This window comes from Anolis carolinensis, chromosome 4, assembly GCF_035594765.1.
Source record: "Anolis carolinensis isolate JA03-04 chromosome 4, rAnoCar3.1.pri, whole genome shotgun sequence".
Classification (NCBI taxonomy): domain Eukaryota; kingdom Metazoa; phylum Chordata; class Lepidosauria; order Squamata; family Dactyloidae; genus Anolis; species Anolis carolinensis.
Genome location: NC_085844.1, coordinates 205855296 through 205873270, shown reverse-complemented (window position 1 = coordinate 205873270; position 17975 = coordinate 205855296). Strand labels below are relative to the sequence as shown.

Genomic DNA, 17975 nt, shown 5'->3' with positions numbered 1-17975 from the left:
ATCAAAATCCATGGATGCTCAAGTCCCACTATACATAATGGCATAGCAAAATGGTGTCCCTTATTTAAAAAGACAAAATAAATGTTTGTCTTTGGGAATATTTAGAGGGACTCTTTTCAAGACATGAATGGTTGAATCCTGGATATAGAATCCATGGATACAAAGGGCTGACTGTAGTGCAATCTGATGAAAATGTATCAGAATTCAGGCAGAGTGACAAACATTTGCATATGCAATAATGCTCAAGGAGGCAAAGGACCACATGACTTAAAACTCAGAGCCATAGGGCAGGAGCAAACAACTGTGGAAAATCTAGGCATTCATTTTTCTACTCCAAGACCTTTTATTGTTGATCCATTTTGTCAAAACGGCCCCAGAAAAATAGCGAAGGACTCCATAACTCCACTTGTAGTTTAAAAAAAAACAGCAACATCATTTCAGTATTAAATGGTGGAGGAGGCTCCAAACTATCGACCTCATCATACAGGGCTAAATTCGCTCTGGTCATCCACGGAGCCAGCCGTTCCCATCAAACAATGTTGTGCCGGCTGGGTGCAGAGGGGTGAAACCGGTATGCCACTGCAGCCCTGGCAATACAGGAGGATTCCTGTGTTGCCCAATCTATGAAGGGAAGCTGCACGCACAATGTGCGCTCCATACTTCCTCCCAGGTGATTGCCCTCCCAGCAAGGAGAGCAATGCAGGTGATGCAAGGTGTGGGGTGCCAGTTTCCCCATGCCTTGTGTCGAAGTGGACTGCCGCTTTCTTCTGCCGTTTGCCGTCTGATGAGGTAGTTAGTCAACAACAAATGCTACTCCTGAAAGTGTCTAGAGCCTCCATAAGGTCTAGAACAGTGGTTCTCAACCTATGGGTCCCCAGATGTTTTGGCCTTCGACTCCCAGAAATCCTAATAGCTGGTAAACTGGCTGGTATTTCTGGGAGTTGTGGACCAAAACACCTGGGGACCCACAGGTTGAGAACCACTGGTCTAGGAGAATTCAGTTTCTTCCATCTGCCCTCTTTTTCCCCTAGAAAAGAGGAACACTCAGGGAATCTGGAACAGTTGGACTTGAAGCCCTCAAAAACAGCTTCTGCAGGCTTCATGTGTTCCCATAGCTGCACTATACACTTATCAGTGTGGTATATGTGTTTGAATTTGCTTTGTGCCAGCACGTTCTGTCTAATATACTTTTACCAGCTTGTTTCAATGCAGAACAATTTGTGTAAATAGTCCACAATACTTCAAAGGTGACCATATGAGGCACATTGCTTGAAATATAGCATTTCTGCTTTGACATGAACTTTTGTGATGTTTTTTGTTGTTCATGTGAGGAATGTGGTGAATGTGGGTGAATATGGCAAATGTTTCCCAGAATGAAAACATTTTTGTATTTCTTCTATAAATTTGTAAGTCTGCTCTTGGGAAACATTTAACTGTAAAAAAATTCCATCAAATTCCATGCTTTCTAGTTCAAACATCAATAATCCTCAGGTTAAAGGACTTAAATTCAATTGCTGCTCCAATACAGAGCAGATCTATTGTATAAAGGGATGTCTGTAAGAGTTCCTTACCATTCAATAATTTAGTGTATATCTTCTGTTTAGGACTAGCAACTAGATTTGAGACAAGCTGTGGTTAATATGTGAATTGAATTAACTTCCATAGTTCTCAGCCAGCCCCTTTATTTGCTGATCAGTTTACAAATAGTTCTAAAATTATCTGTTGCTAAAATCCCCTGACTTTCATTGAAAGTCAGAAAAATGAATTTCACCATTTGCTTTCATCTTTTGAAATGTCACCTCACAACAAAATGGAATGGAATTAATTATATATACGTTTTTAAGGTTTTTATAATGTGTTTTAACAATGTTATTAATGGATCTGTTTATATTGTTTTGTTTTTATGATTGCATTTTGGGCATTAAATTTTGCCAATTTTTGTAAGCCGCCCTGAGTCCCCTCAGGTGAGAAAGGCGGGGTATATAAATGTGGTAAATAAATAAAAAGGCAAATAACACAGAAGGATGACATTTCTCTTTGCCTTCTCTTTCATCACTTCTACATACTCCAAGGATGAAACACTGCTCTTTATGAATATCACATTTTGCAATTTATCATAGAATATTTTGTCTCACCCTCAGCCTTTCAATGACTAATATGCTTAGGGTGCTAGAATTCCTAGGAGAATTTTTCTCCTTGTGGTAATGAGGTTTAAAGGGGCATGGCTTGAATGAAGGCGACCTACTATAGCTTGCTATGAAATCCTAAACCAGTGGTGGTTGCAGAGTACCTGCCTGTATTAAAAGTTAAAATCTCCAAAATGTGTGCTTCACTTTCACTGTAGAGGAGGGATGTGTAAATAGAAATAATTATTTTAGCATCTGGTGCCAATATCTAATTTGCTCAGGTGGCAAATTTATGGTTTGGTAGATTTTGCTGAAACAGAACTACAGTTGTCTTGCCACATTTCCGGTTTTGACTTTTGTGGATTTGGTTATTCATGGATTTGATTTAAAAATGTTCTCTCTAGGAATCTCTAGGTCCTCCAGTGTAACTCTATAAGCAACTTCCCTAAGTCATGCTGGAGGACATAGAGATTTATACAGAGAACATATTTAATCAAATCCGTGAATGCTGAAATCCACAAAAGTCAGAACTGCTAATATGGAGGGACAGCTATAATTCTGTTCCAGCAAAAGCTACTAATCCAGATAATTGCTAACAAAGCAAAATAGATATTGGCACCCAGATGTGGTTCTGTCTTTTATGGAATTAATTATTCACATATTTGATTAAATATGTTATCCCTAGGAATCTATAAGTCCTCTGATGCAATTCTATATTCAGCTTCCAGTAGAAATTGACCATAGAGGTGTGCTGGAAGACCTAGAAATCCCTGGAGAGATATTATCTTGAGGCCCGTCCAGACGATACCTTATCCCAGGAACTCCCGCATCAAAGTGGAGGGTGGCCAAACGTAGTGCCCTGAAAACATGGGAGCAATAGCTAGAAAGCCCTAAAAACATGAGATTTTCAGTTGCAAGAATATTTTATTTATTTATTTATTTATTTATTTACCTTATTTCTACCCCAACTTTCTCTAACTCGAAGGGGACTCAAGGCGGCTTACACTGGCAACCATTAGATGCCTTGAAAACATACAGACAATGGCTTAAAATCAATTACAATTTAAAATGAATACATATTAAACATTTAAAGCATTTAAAACAACTACATTCAGTATTAAAATCACATCATCCAAAAATCATAGTCCAAGGCCGGTTTTGGCCAGAAAATTCAGATATTCAAATCTCTGTATATCCCTACATTCAGAAAATATGAGATTTTTTTATATTGGTTTGTTCCCAGGTTATACATGTCAGTTCCTGATTGGTTGAATCCTAAAACATGGCAACAGTTGACTATCCTTGCAAGAGAAAGCTCATCCTCCACATGTTCAATAAGGTTTCTGACACACAAATAGAGGTTTTGCCATGTAATCAACTTTCCCCATGTTTTTAATGATAAAAACATGGGGAAAGACATGTCATTTCCATGACACAGCACTTTATGAAACCTGTCCCCACTGGTTTGTTTTTAATTCTCTGATTTTATTGCTTGGATTTTAATGTATTTATTATTTATTTTGTGAATTGTTGGAATGTTTTTGGTCAAATGTCTTGTGTTGTTGTTTTCGGGCTTGTCCCTGTTGTGAGCCGCCCCGAGTCCCTTCGGGGAGATGGGGCGGGATATAAAAATAAAGTTTATTATTATTATTATTAAAAGCAATGGGGAACAGACATGTATAACCCAGGAACATCACCTCGTTGTTCTCAGGCACAAGTACATGGCAAAACCTGTCTGCACAGATGGCCATACAGCCTCTATAACCCAGGACGTATATTTGCATCTTAAGTTTCTTTTTTAAAAATAACAAAATTTCCAGCGACATCCCGTGGTGGCCATTTTGGGAGCAGCAAAATCCAAGGACAAAGCAGCAAGTGTGGACAACGGAGGCAGAAATCCTGGGACCAACAGTATATTTGTACAGTCTTTTAGACTATAAAAGTGATGCTTATGCTATTGCTCTTGTGTATCCATCATAGATTTGGTTCTGGGATTTTTTGCCCTTGACTAAAACCTGCAATTTGGTGCTGTCTGGAAGCGTACTTGGTTAAAAGAAATAGCAAATTCTTTTATTCATGGTTTTTCACTTTCAGAGTCTTGTGCCTCCAATCCCAGCAAATGTGGAGGGTTGACTGTACATTGTTGTTTTTTGTGTTTTAAACACTCATGTTTAAAGAAGGTGGCAGTTGCATTTTCCATGCTTTTTTCCACCATTTGGTTTTCCTTCCTTGTTCTTAGTTTCTTTTCACACCTACTAATGAGAAAGGCAATATGTTTTATTGGAACAACTTTAAAAGTGTTAAACCTTCAAGTCCCTGCATATGAGCCAGTCTTAGCTTTCTGGTAGGGAGCTGTGGGAAACAGGATGCTTGACTAGACAAGGCTTTGGTCTTCTGTTCTTAGAACCCTGCACGAGGCAGTCTGTCAAGAAAAAACACATGTTATTATTAATGCTAAGCTAAATGCCACCCCCAGCCCCAACTTAACTAGAAGGTTACAAACTTATGTCCTTTTCTTTCTTCTATCCATCTGTCCTCTCCCTAACCCACCATCCTCTGTGCCTAATTCAAAAGAAGCATGGGTATTCTTGGACCAATATCAGAAGCAATCCTATGAAAGTTTCTGAAGAGCAATTCCCACTCAATTAGCAAGAATAAAGGATGCAATTAGATACTTAAGATGCTGCAAGTGTAAGAATATTTATCAAGAAATAAATCCCATTGAACTGAGACTTAATTTTGGAAAATTTGCTTAGATTTTGAAAAATGTGTTACTCATTTGTACTATGCTATGACCCTGCATCAAGGTTATTTGATGCTGGATAATTCCTAGTGCAAATATAAGTCATTGCTCTTCATGATAAACTTGGAAACTGGCTTTCTACAGGATTGAGAATTATTGTATTTTCTCCTATGTGAATATCCCACAATATTCCATCAATGCTTCACAAACACTTTAAAAACTTTTTAAAAGGGTTTCACATGGGTGGTTGTCAGATAGCAGAACCTATTACAGTTCAGCACATACACTTTGCATTGAAACAATATTTTGATCACTTCTTTAATTCTTTTTTAGGTCTTATGTCGTGCTAAAATACTTTTCCAGCTCCTTTGCACCATATCAAATACTAGCAATAAATGGCAAAAAAGATGAAATAACACACTTCAGTGGATGTTTGATGTGTTGAAATACCTTTTAATACTACAATGTCCTTTCTTAAGTAGCATTACAGCCCTCTAATATGAGTGTTGGACTACAATTATGGAGAACAAGGTACAAATCCCTGCTCAGCCATGAAAACCCACTGTATATGGTCAACCTATTCACTATAGCAAACACATCCTACCATTATGGATTCAAAGAATACATATAATTGTTTGTTCCCAGATTGTAAAACAGGTTGGGGATGCCTGCCAGAAAGGATAAGTCAAGAAGAATTCTGACTTTGACATCCAATGGAGTAGTTGTTTAATATGACTCTGCAGATCAGGGTTCAAATTTTCATTTGACCATAAAAACCTGCTGGGTGACCTTGGACTCGTCACACTCCCAATGAGTTCGCCTTCAGGTTGCAGTAAATCAAAAATTACTTGGGCACACAATAGAAACATAATAACTTTTGATATCCTAAGGTGTTTTGTAGGAAATTGACTTTTCACTGTAGAAAAAAAAACATTGCTAGGAAAACCTGTTTTCTATACATAATTTTTGCCTGCATAAAATACAGTGCTTTTTCTCCCTCTACAGAATAAATTTTGTGCAACACTTTGGGGGCAGTGAAATATATATTATGTGAGGAGAAAACTAATTCAATTTTTTCATCCTGACTTGAAAGAAATAAACAGTGAAGGGTTTATTTTTCTACCTGTCATTATGTTACTCAGCAAGTGATGCTATCTCTTATACTGAGGATAAATCTTGACTCTGTGAATTTATCTAATTTCAAAGTTTAGCCTAATTGGCAATTAATTCCAAAGTCCTTTACACATCAGCACTTTCAAATAGTACTTCCACCTCCATTTCCTCTTCCACAAAGCTAATTTGTGTCCTAATTTATGGATGACATTTCACCCAGCCCTCCAGTTGTTCTTGGACCTAACTGTCATCAAGCCTAGCCAGCACAATCTAAGCAGACAATGATGTCCAAGAACATCTAAAGAACCACAAGTTGTTCATCCTTGCTCTGTACCTACTCAAAGTAAAACTCAATTGAGTTTTCTGCTTCACACAACAGTGTAAGCATCAATCATCCAGCTACCTATTAATTTATTTAGCCTCTGCTTCCCTCTAGGAATTAACACAGCATGTATCACCCTGAAATCTGACATCTAAAATGATAATAAAATGGTCAATTTGGCAAATATATTTCATTCATAAAAATAAAAGGTATTAAAGTGGGTCAAATGACAACAGATTGGGCACTATGCCAAGGATAATCATATCAAGGTTTATATTTAGATCCTTATAGCAGAAGTGCTTGCAAACGTTAATTGCTAGGCCATATCCTTCCATTTTTCAACTTACGTGAGCAAATGCTGCTTATTTTGTAGAGGTAAATGCTTAGCTTTAAAGCCTTGAATGATATCTACAAGAATGGTTCTTTTCTGAGTTTCTCAGATACACTATGTGTCAATTGGGAAGAGCCTTCTTAGTTGCAGCATTTTAACAGTTATATCCCCCCCCCTCGGATTTGGCTAGACAAGACATTGACAACCACCACCTACTCCCAGCATTATTTCAGTATTCTATTTCTGTTGAAAAAAGGCATTGATGAATTTGATGTTTTATTGCTTTTTAAAAATTATTTGTATTAATATAAAGTTTTAGAGTTTTTTTATTAACCTCATTATATTTTCCTCTTTTAACTATATTTATAATTGACTCCCTAGCACAGCTGTGAATGAAGGATAGCCTTTAAAGCTCTGAATACATATATACATGTGAAACAAGCATAGTTCCCCACCCCCTTCTTAATTGACAGTTTGAGGGTTCTTGTCACGACCCGGCTGCAGGGCACCAATAACCATACACAGAGGCCAGAATCTATCTAATATCTTTATTGAAGGAGTATATAAAGTTAATAAAAACAAGTGTAGAAAATAGTCCAGAATTAGACCTTTCAGGAAAGGTCAAAATTAGTCCAAAGAAACAATGTCCAATATGAAATATTAAGGTCCAAAGTTATAATCCAATATCCGAAACACTCACTTTGCCAGGCAAAGTGAGGGGAGATGACAAGGTCCTTTAGTCCAAGAACTTGAACGAGGCTAGGAAATAACTCGACTCTCGGAAAAACAAGGCTTGAATACAAGACAGCAAGGAACGAGAAACAAGAACAAGGTCCGTGGTGTTTACTTGGCAAAATCCGGGAAACAAGGCAAGGCTGGATCTTGGAAAGCAAGGCAAAATCCGTGGAAGAACAAGGCTGGAAAACGAAGGCTTGAATCAGGAACAAAGGCTTGGAAGCGGAGTAGCTGTCCACACACACTACTCCAGTTGCTGACGAATTGACTCCGCAAGAACCCTCCGGGAGCAAGGAACCTAAATAGGCCTTGTTTTCCCCACCAGAGAACACTTCTCTGGGGAACCAGAACCGAAAGTCAATCTCTGTGTCCAGATGTATGACTCCCTAAAATTTCTCATGGGAACAGGCTTAATCATCTGAATGCTTTGCTGCTATTCTCAAACTCCTGCGATTAGCCTGTTGCACTCCCTTCTGCTGGAGAATGTAATTACGGCGCGAAAAAGGGGGAGAACTCGACCCCGGGCTTGTTTGGGAGATTTCTGGAAAACAAACCTCCTGCAGGTGCAAAGGCTCAATTTCTGGCTGAAATGGTTCCCTTTCTGGCTGAAATGGAGGAAAACCCAAGTTCTCCTCTTCGTCAGTCACAACAGCACTAGGAATGGGACTACAATGCCCATGAGTCATCACAGTTCTTGACACTTATCATCTTATTCTGGATCTTGTCTAGGGTCACCTTTATCAACTTTAGGGTACCAAATTTATGAAAATGGTCAAACCAGATAGGTCAGATTTAATATTTTCCAATCTTGGAGTTCCAGGATATTTACTTGGGGATGAACAGACTCTTTTATCGCTATTTTAGGCTATGTATTATAAATATAAGTTATATATATATGCACGCACACAATCTCAAAATAATTCAAACATTGATGTCAGGAAACCCTAATAAAGTTTCTGAAATAAGTAAGAATCTTCAGAGTTCGGAAGTTATTCTGTGTGTGTGTGTGTGTGTGGTGGTGGTGGGGGGGAGGTGTTGCACAGAATACATTTTCTGCCTAGAAAATAACTTTTTTTTGTCTGTGAAAAAAGAAAAAGAAAAAACAACCCTGAAACAGAACAAACAAAATTCTAAGCTATATGAAGAGAAATCTATTGCCGAAGATACTGTTTTCTGTGAAGGAAATCACATCCATGTTTTTTCACAAAATAAATCTTGAACTGTGATAGTTTACAATGACTTTCTCACTGCAAGGAGAAAATGGTAACATATTTGGGAAAATGTGAGAATGAAATGTATAAAGGTTTACATTTCTAATGATGTTTCTGTAGTTTTTAAGAGAATTGCCCATGCCAGATGCAAGTACATTGAACACAAACAAAATGGTTCCTAACTACTACTACTGCTACTTATTAGCATTATCATTATTAGCATTATTATCATTATCATTGCTACCACCCTTTCATTCTCTTGATTGAGACCCAAAGCAGTTCACAGCATTTAATATGCAATTTAAAATCTACAATGTATAAAAATTAAAATAGAACTAAACTACAAGTCAGTTAAAATTACTTAAAATACTTATAAACTGTTAAAATAATTAAGACAATGTACAGCACTCTCCAAATAAAACATTGACTCTTCTTTGCTACATTTGAGATCACTTGAAGAGCCCATCATTTATAAGGTCCTTTGTGGGTCCAACACTAGGGCCAAAATCTTAGAGATATTGTCTACAAAGAGAAAGGCCCCATCTACATTGCCATATAATCCAGTTTGAAACTGCATTATATGGCAGTATAGAAAGGCTCTAGAGCTCAGAGATACATGTCTTTAGTTAGTCTTCTTTGGATGCTCACAAGACTTGTAACATTCTTTACATACAAGAAGAAGAATGGAGGTGCTACCTTCCTCACTCATTTCTATTCTCTTGCCTTCGACATGTAAATCTTTTCCAACTCTGGTTCTAAATCACATAGAATTAAAATAGTTCCTCCAAGCTTGGTTCTAAAGCATAATGGAGTGCGCTAGACAAACATACTTCGTGTGATTTAGAACCAGATGTCACTTTTAGTCCAAGTGATTTACAATCAGCATTGGAAGTTATTTTGCTAGGCTACAACTTCCAAAAACTCCCAGGCAGTATGAATGCTTTAACTTTTCTAACTCTTTTTTAGACCTTTTCTGTTTTTTAATCTTGTGTTTTTAGCAGCTTTGTTTCTCTTCAAACTGTGTGAAGCAGCCATAACTAAAATAACAGAGGTGAGGCTGTTTGTTGCTATTTCCAGACTATTTTAAATTACCCTATGAGGACAAATCAAGTCTGATGTGTGAGAACAAGATTTCGCATAATTACCTGTGTAAACATAATGCAACATATTGTCTAACTTTCCCCCCATAGACACATTAAAAAAATACTTGCAGCAATTGAAAAGTCAAGTTATCTGATATTAGTCTTAACGGTTCCATGCCTTTTTATTTTAACCTAGCAATGACTAAACACATCTTGGAACCTTTTCAAATTGTGATACTCATATTTATTTATTTATTTATCACATTTGTACCCCGCCCTTCTCACCCCGAAAGGGACTCACAGCGGCCTTACAAAGGCAATGATACGATGCCACACATATACATCTATTTTGCATTCTCACATCTATTTTGCATACTTAAATGGATGCAGAATGCAAAGAGAGAGCATCACATTATTAATTGTACACCTCCCCCATTTGTAACCATGCAGTTAATAAGATTTGCAGAAAGCATTAAATAGCAGTCAAGCTCCATCAGTGAACATGCAATTTAAAGGCCCCAGCAGGAAGATGCAAGCCCAGTGAAGAGGAAATATCAGCAATTCCAAAGCACGAAGGAAAGAACAAGGAAAGAAGCAAAGAGAGAAAGTACAAGATGATGCCATAAGTTACATAACAGATGGGTGTGTCTGTCCAATAAGCAAGATACATTCATAGTCTTGGTTATATCAAATTCTTTCGGGACCCCATTTCCTAAACCAGCATCAAGATATTTGTTCAGAGCTCAGAAAAGTTACTTTCTTTTAGGATAATTCCCATAAATCCACCTATGTGACATACACAGCAATGCCATCTTGCAAATGGAAATAGCCAAAGAATCTAGAAAGAGCAGGAGGTAGCAGCCCCTACTTAACCCCCCCCCCCCCATTATTTAGTACAGTAGAGTCTCACTTATCCAAGCCTCGCTTATCCAAGCCTCTGGATAATCCAAGCCATTTTTGTAGTCAATGTTTTCAATATATCATGATATTTTGGTGCTAAATTTGTAAATACAGTAATTACAATACAACATTACTGTGTATTGAACTACTTTTTCTGCCAAATTTGTTTTATAACATGAAGTTTTGATGCTTAATTTGTAAAATCATAATCTAATTTGATGTTTAATAGGCTTTTCCTTATTATCCAAGATATTCGCTTCTCCAAGCTTCTGCCGGCCCGTTTAGCTTGGATAAGTGAGACTCTACTGTACCTGATTCAACCTCCCGTAATGGTGCACTGTACCTCATACCTATTTTTCCCCTGCTATGACATTGCGCTGAAATCACTTCCATTAACAAGGTAAACTCATTTCAGAGCCCATTTTAATTGCAAAAAATGTATAAACACCATGATTAACTTTGTAGTTGTATTGTTATTTGCAGTCAATGTTGTATTGTTATTTACAGCAACCCTATGAACAAAAAACCTCCAAGAGGTCAGCAAGAGCCTTGCTCAGGTCTTACAAACTCAAGACCATGGCTTTCTTGAAGGAATCAATTTATCTGCAATCTTTCCTACTGTCTTCTATCTTCCCCCAGCATTACAGTCTTCTCCAATGAGTCATGTCATTTTATGATGAATTTAAAGTATAAAAGCCTCATTTTAGCCATTTTGGGAGAGTTCAGGCTTAATTTGCTCTCTCTGTATGTATATATGCTTTCACCTGCTGATCTATGGCAATTCTATGAATTTCACAGGGTTTTCTTAGGAAGAAGTCATTTTACCTTTGCCTTCCCCTGAATATAATACCTGGTATCCCTTGCTGGTCTCCCATCCAAGTAGGGCTGACCCTTTCTAGCTTCCAAGTAGGGCTAACCCTTTCTAGCTTCCAAAATCAGATCATGTAGGCTCCAGATTTGTTTTAGGGCCCATTTGTCAATTTGGTGATTTGCAGATCTCCTCAATACCTACATTTCAGATTATTTGATTTTCTTCCAGTCAACTTTCTTCACTGTCCAGCTTTCACAACCATATATAGACACTGGAAATACTTCAGTATGGATTACTCTGATTTTGATATTCAATTATATAACGTTGTACTGTAGGATTTTACCAAGTTCCTTCATAGCTGCCTTTCCAAGTTTTAGCCTTTTGCTGATGTCTTGACTAAAGTTCCCATTTTGATTTATTACTGATCCTTTAAATTGTGTAAAGCAGCCGGGGCATATTTTATAGAGCAGTTATTCTTGACACTATGTGAAGAATGTTGGATACATCAATATGAAAGGATCTTTGCAGACAATTTATGAGAAGTATGGAATACATCCGGATTAGGCACAAAAGATGATTTCATTTCATTTCGGAGTCCAACTCCATTGGCTACTGTAACTATTAGGCTTGAGCGATCCATGAAAAAATTGATTCTAAACTCGTTTCAAAAGTAGAGGGCGCTAGCGTTTCGTTTCTGATGTCATTTCCGAATTTTGCCCTCAAAATTTTTCGAAATTTAACGAAAATTCGTTAGTTTCAAAAGTAATTCATTAATGGCGGACGTGCATGCGCAGTAGCAAAAAAAAAAACAGCACGAGGGGAGATTTTACAGGACTCTCCCGCCCTCATTTTTTGAGTGATCTTCTTCAAACTTGGTACAGTGGTAGAACACATTTAACACTGATAGCTTCCCTTATCCTCTGATTTTTGGCGAATTTTCATAGCTTTTATAATAAACCATTTTTTAATAATTGCAGAAATCTGTTCCTGGTTTGAAAGTCTTATTTCCTGTTTCATTGGGTTGTCTTTACTGTGAAAGTCATTGTTCTACTTCAGAAACTTTGTTTTTGTGGCTGAAACTTTGTTAAATTGGTGGACCAAACCATAATATGTTCCATCCATGTCGCTTGCACAAAGTTCAGGCAGTGTCATAGATTTTGCCATGTTTCTATGACAGAACCAATTAGGAAATGACATTTATCACCCAGGAACAGAAATCATAGTACACCATCAAATCATTCCTGACAGATGGCCATCAGCCTCTGAATAAGGAAATTAGTTCCTGGTTTGAAAGTGCTATTTCCTGTTTCATTGGCTTTTCTGGGCTGAGAGTGTGTGACTTGCCCAAGTGGGTGGCTGAGTGGGGAATCAAGCCACAATTGGAGTCCAAAATTCAAACCTCTCCCTCCCTCCTTCTCTCTAAACTTCTCATACCTTCCAAGAATTCACATACTGTATGAAAGTTTGGTCAAGATGGTCAGAGGAGGGCAACTAAAATGATCTAGGGTCTGGAGAACAAGCCCTATGAGGAGCGGCTTGAAGAACTGGGCATGTTTAGCCTGCAGAAAAGAAGGCTGAGAGGAGACATGATGTATAATATGTGAGGGGAAGTCATAGAGAGGAGGGAGCAAGCTTGTTTTCTGCTGCCCTGCAGACTAGGATGCGGAACAATGGCTTCAAACTACAGGAAAGGAGATTTCACCAGAACATTAGGAAGAACTTCCTCACTGTGAGCTGTTCAGCTGTGGAACTCTCTCCCCGGGCTGTGGTGGAGGCTCCTTCTTTGGAGGCTTTTAAGCAGAGGCTGGATGGCCATCTGTTGGGAGGGATTGGATGGTGTCTTCCTGCCTGGCAGAAGGGGTTGGGCTGGATGGCCCACGAGGTCTCTTCCAACTCTACTGTTCAATGACTCTATGATTCTAAGTGAGGACAAAAGGGGGTGGGGAATGTTAAGAGGAGAGAGGGCCTGGGACACCTGGGAATTGTAGTTTGTAAGTGGGCATAGTACTATTGGAGAAACGTTTGCTTCAGCCCAATGCTTTTATAAATGGTCAAAATTCAGAGGCTTCGTTCTCCTGCATTTTTAAAGCTATTATGATGAAATTTGCCAGAATGGAAGCAAAAATTAAGTACTCTTTGCCTATCAAGTTTCATAATGTTTGACCCATCCACTGATTTTTGGGGATTTCTGAAGCAACATTTTTTTAAAATGTTAGCAGATCGATGGCCACGCCTCCCTGTCCTTCTTCCTTCCACTTTGATTGGCTTGCTAAGGCTTCTGGGAAATGGAGTTTTTTTCTCGTTATGGCAACTTGCTTCATTTCCACTTAAAAGAATGGTCAATATTCAGAGGCTTCGTTCTCCTGCATTATGAAAGCTATTATGATTAAATTTGCCAGAATGGAAGCAAAAATTAAGTACTCTTTGCCTATCAAGTTTCATAATGTTTGACCCATCCACTGATTTTTGGGGATTTCTGAAGCAACATTTTTTTAAAATGTTAGCAGATCGATGGCCACGCCTCCCTGTCCTTCTTCCTTCCACTTTGATTGGCTTGCTAAGGCTTCTGGGAAATGGAGTTTTTTTCTCGTTATGGCGACTTGCTTCATTTCCACTTAAAAGAATGGTCAATATTCAGAGGCTTCGTTCTCCTGCATTATGAAAGCTATTATGATGAAATTTGCCAGAATGGAAGCAAAAATTAAGTACTCTTTGCCTATCAAGTTTCATAATGTTTGACCCATCCACTGATTTTTGGGGATTTTTGAAGCAACATTTTTTTAAAAATGCTAGCAGATCGATGGCCATGCTTCTCCCTCCCTCCCTCTTCCGCTCTGATTGGCTGAGAGGCATGCCAACATGGCTTCTCCTCTCAGAGGGGCTACAGCTACATCCGAAGACATCAGAAACAAACGAAAAAAGGTACTTTTTTTATTCAAATTCGTAATATTTGTAAGGCAGTGAGCAGATGGTTCAAATATCAATTCAAAAGTACTTACGAAACGAATTTTTAACGAATTTAACGAACTAACGAAAAATTTGCTCAAGCCTAGTAACTATGCCAGAGTTAGTGGTAGTGGTGGCATGGCCATGAGTGCATTTGTAACAAGAGGTTGCAGAGATAGCCATCTTCATCAGAACATAACATTGTTGTGCCCATTCCTGATCTGCTTGAGAACCATAAGGGCAGCTTTCTTTGGTGACAAATACCATTTCTCAGCTGTAACAGCCACTAGGCTGATGTAAAGGCCTAACAGAAGTCAGGCAATAAAAGATATCTGTTCCATTCTTCTAGCATCAATGCAAGAAATGCATGCAAGAAAATACAATGAACATTAGACATCTCGTAGCATTTGCATTAAACAGATATTTAGCAAGAAAAAGCTAACAGATTTTTAAAATATATGATTACAATTTAGTTAAAGACATTCATGCTACATAGGAAAGTGCAACCACTGAGGGCTCTTCCACACAGCCCTATATCCCAGAATATCAAGGCAGGAAATCCCACATTATCTGTTTTGAACTGGAATATATGTCAGCATGGACTCAGATTTCCCAGTTCAAAGCAGATATTGTGGGATTTCCTGCCTTGATATTCTGGGATATAGAGCTGTGTGGAAAGGTCCTGAGAAGATCCTGTTTCTTGTGCCAATGACTGTGAATCATTGCTGTGAGATGCAGAGAAAAACTACTCATTTTGATTTTATGTAGTGTATGGGTCAAATTCATATCTCTAATAATCTGGATGTTAAATCATAAAAGGCTTTAATTTAGGTCATTATTAACATTTTTTGTTGCAGGCGGGTGGCAACATTATTAACACTTTTTGTTGCAGGTGGGTAATACACATAACAGTACATATAACTCAGAATATCAAGGCAGAAAATCCCACAATATCTGCTATGAACTGGGCTATCTAAATCCACACTGCCATATATCCCAGTTCAAATTGTGGGATTTTCTGCCTTGATATTTTGGGTTATATGCCTGTGTGGAAGAGCCCTTACTTATGGACTGTAACTCCCAGGTTCCTTTCACGCAGCTGAATAAAATCCCACATTATCTGCTTTGAATTGGGATATATGGCAGTGTGGATTTAGATATTCCAGTTCAAAGCAGATATTGTGGGTTTTTCTGCCATTTCAGCTTTTTCAGAGATAGTCAGAATCTCATTTTATAGACAGATCCCCAATTTCCATTTCTGAACAACTTCCCTGCTAATATTCTATAGTCAACCACCCTTTACCATTAAATCTTCATAAAGAATTTTGCAATGTCAACTGTAACAAGGTACACTGTATTAAAAATTAAAAATGCATTTCTTTTGTTGTTGTTTTTAGAAAGTAACTTCCAACTTTTCCCCCTTAATCTTTCCTGTGTTTTCCCTGTTTTCATAGTCTTAGATATTTGTAGAAATGTCACAGAATATATTGGATATGCCCTGCCTAGGAGCAAATAGCATAAATTAGATTGCTTTTAATTGGGTGCTTATTTGAATTAGCATTCTTTTCTTAATCTGTAACCTGAAGTTTACAAAATATTGAAAGCCATTTATAACATCCTCACACTGATAATTTTGTACCAGATTTGCACAGCCAGTTGCGGACATTCCTCATTAGCTATATAGAAAAGTAATCCCAATAGAATCTGATCTAAGTCAGACTAGCTACAAGAATGGAGATACACCATTCCGGTTGACTATCACAGCAATTGTGTTACCATGCCATCTCTAATAAAATGCGAAAGCAAACAACATACCATTGACAAAGGGAGCAAAATAAAATGTGACCATCTCTTGCACAGTCTTCACTTTCCATGGTATTTCTGCTTTTATCCCAATCTTCCAAAACATAAGCTGTCTGGATACGCTTTCACAATATGCATAGCAGTAAAATGTGATGAAAATCATTCTTTCTGGCCACGATTTCTTCTGTATCTGATCTGCTTCCCTTTACCCTTCCCATACGTTGTAGGGTGACAGCAGGAGTCGTCATGGCAACATAACACAAAGCCATCTTCTTTTGTCGTAAGAAATGTTGAATAGCTAAAAGATTTGGAAAAAGAGGAAGAGAGAAAAGGATACCTGAGGATTCTGCTAAAAATAGAAAAAGAAATAATGGAACCATTAAGGGAAACCATCTGGGGGCTTCATGGCCTCTAGCCCTTTCCCTTAAGCCTTGTTAAATGACTAAATATAATTTTGTTTCTTTTGATTCTGCAAAGAAATTAGGGGGTAGGCTTTATTTCCAGCTGTGGAGAGAGTGAGGACACAAAATATGTCATGTTTCCTATATTGTGCTAATTACCTGCCCACTTTCCGAATCATAAAATAAAGGCTGCTCTCTTTTAGGACTTAAAGAACATCCTACCTCCTTGTCTTCAAAATGGATAGAGAGTACACCCTCTTCATTACTACACAATAAATCAGAGTCATCTCCACTTTGATGCCTTGTCTGATGTTACAACTTGAAACAAATTAGTCCTGTTATAATGATTCTTTTGATAGCCAGTACAGTCGCATTAATTATGATCAGTGTTTCCAGCACTAGCTGCATAGGAATTCAGTGCACAGTTCTGCTAAAGGCATGCAATGAATGACAAAACCATTGGGAGCTGATTTCGGTGGGCATGTTAGTTTGGCATACTGAATATCTGAATGTGTCCTCATGCATTGCAACCTTGTTTTTCAAACCATATCCTGGCAAATGCTATTTTGTTGGTTCATCTGGATTACATTACACAGGCAGTTTTGCTGAAGATGTAGCAAGGAGAAACAGGCAATGCTAGTTTCTCGTCACATATTTACGTATATTATACTATAGGAAGAAACCATTTTTCCTGCTTTCAGACTATATCAAAGTATTAAGGCACAAACGTCAAACTCAAGGCCTGTGGGCCAAATCTAGCCCTCCATGTCACTTTACAGCCTTCTAGGTTCTAGACTACAACTCTTTATTCCCCATCATTAGACATCTTAATTAGAGCTGATGAAAGTTGTGATATAGTAACATCTGGAAGGCTGCAGCTTGTTCCATTTAGTCAGGATAATGAGGTTTGAATTTAAATACAAGGCTTATGGATATGATGTCTGATGTTAAAATGTCATTTACCTTTCACCAATCTCAGAGCCACAAGTACTGTTGGGCTAAAATTCCCATTACCCCCATTCTGCATGGTGGATCATTCAAAGTTGGGAGTTGTCATTCAATAACATCCAGGGACCCAAACTTGGGGAAAACTAAAGAACAGCAACCACTATGTGTGTAGATAGATAGATAGATAGATAGATAGATAGATAGATAGATAGATAGACAGACATACACACACACACACACATACATACACACACACACACACACACACACACCCCATAGTTGGCCCTTTGTATCAATGAATTCTCCATTCATGGATTCAACAGCCTTTTGAAGGCAACCATAAGGCTGATGTGGCCCTTCATGAAAATGTGTTTGACACCCCTGTATTAAGGGTACACACCCATAAACATCTGAAGAAGCACCCTATAGTAAATGTCCATTTATGCTCTATAAAGGCTGTCATGCCCATCTGTTGCAATAACAATCAAGAGAAATTATGTAGC

At 38.0% G+C, this 17975-nt stretch overlaps 1 protein-coding gene and 1 long non-coding RNA gene across 4 annotated transcripts in view; one reads left to right on the top strand and one right to left on the bottom strand.

The window, feature by feature from the left end:
• kcnd3 (potassium voltage-gated channel subfamily D member 3) overlaps positions 1 to 17975 on the top strand; it is a 389138-nt gene that overhangs the window by 112586 nt on the left and 258577 nt on the right. The window lies entirely within an intron of this gene.
• On the bottom strand, positions 1817 to 16633 carry LOC134298433 (uncharacterized). Its single transcript, XR_010005522.1, has 2 exons — positions 16136 to 16633; positions 1817 to 4548 (listed from the first exon to the last, which is right to left on the bottom strand). It is a non-coding gene; the product is annotated as an uncharacterized LOC134298433 (long non-coding RNA).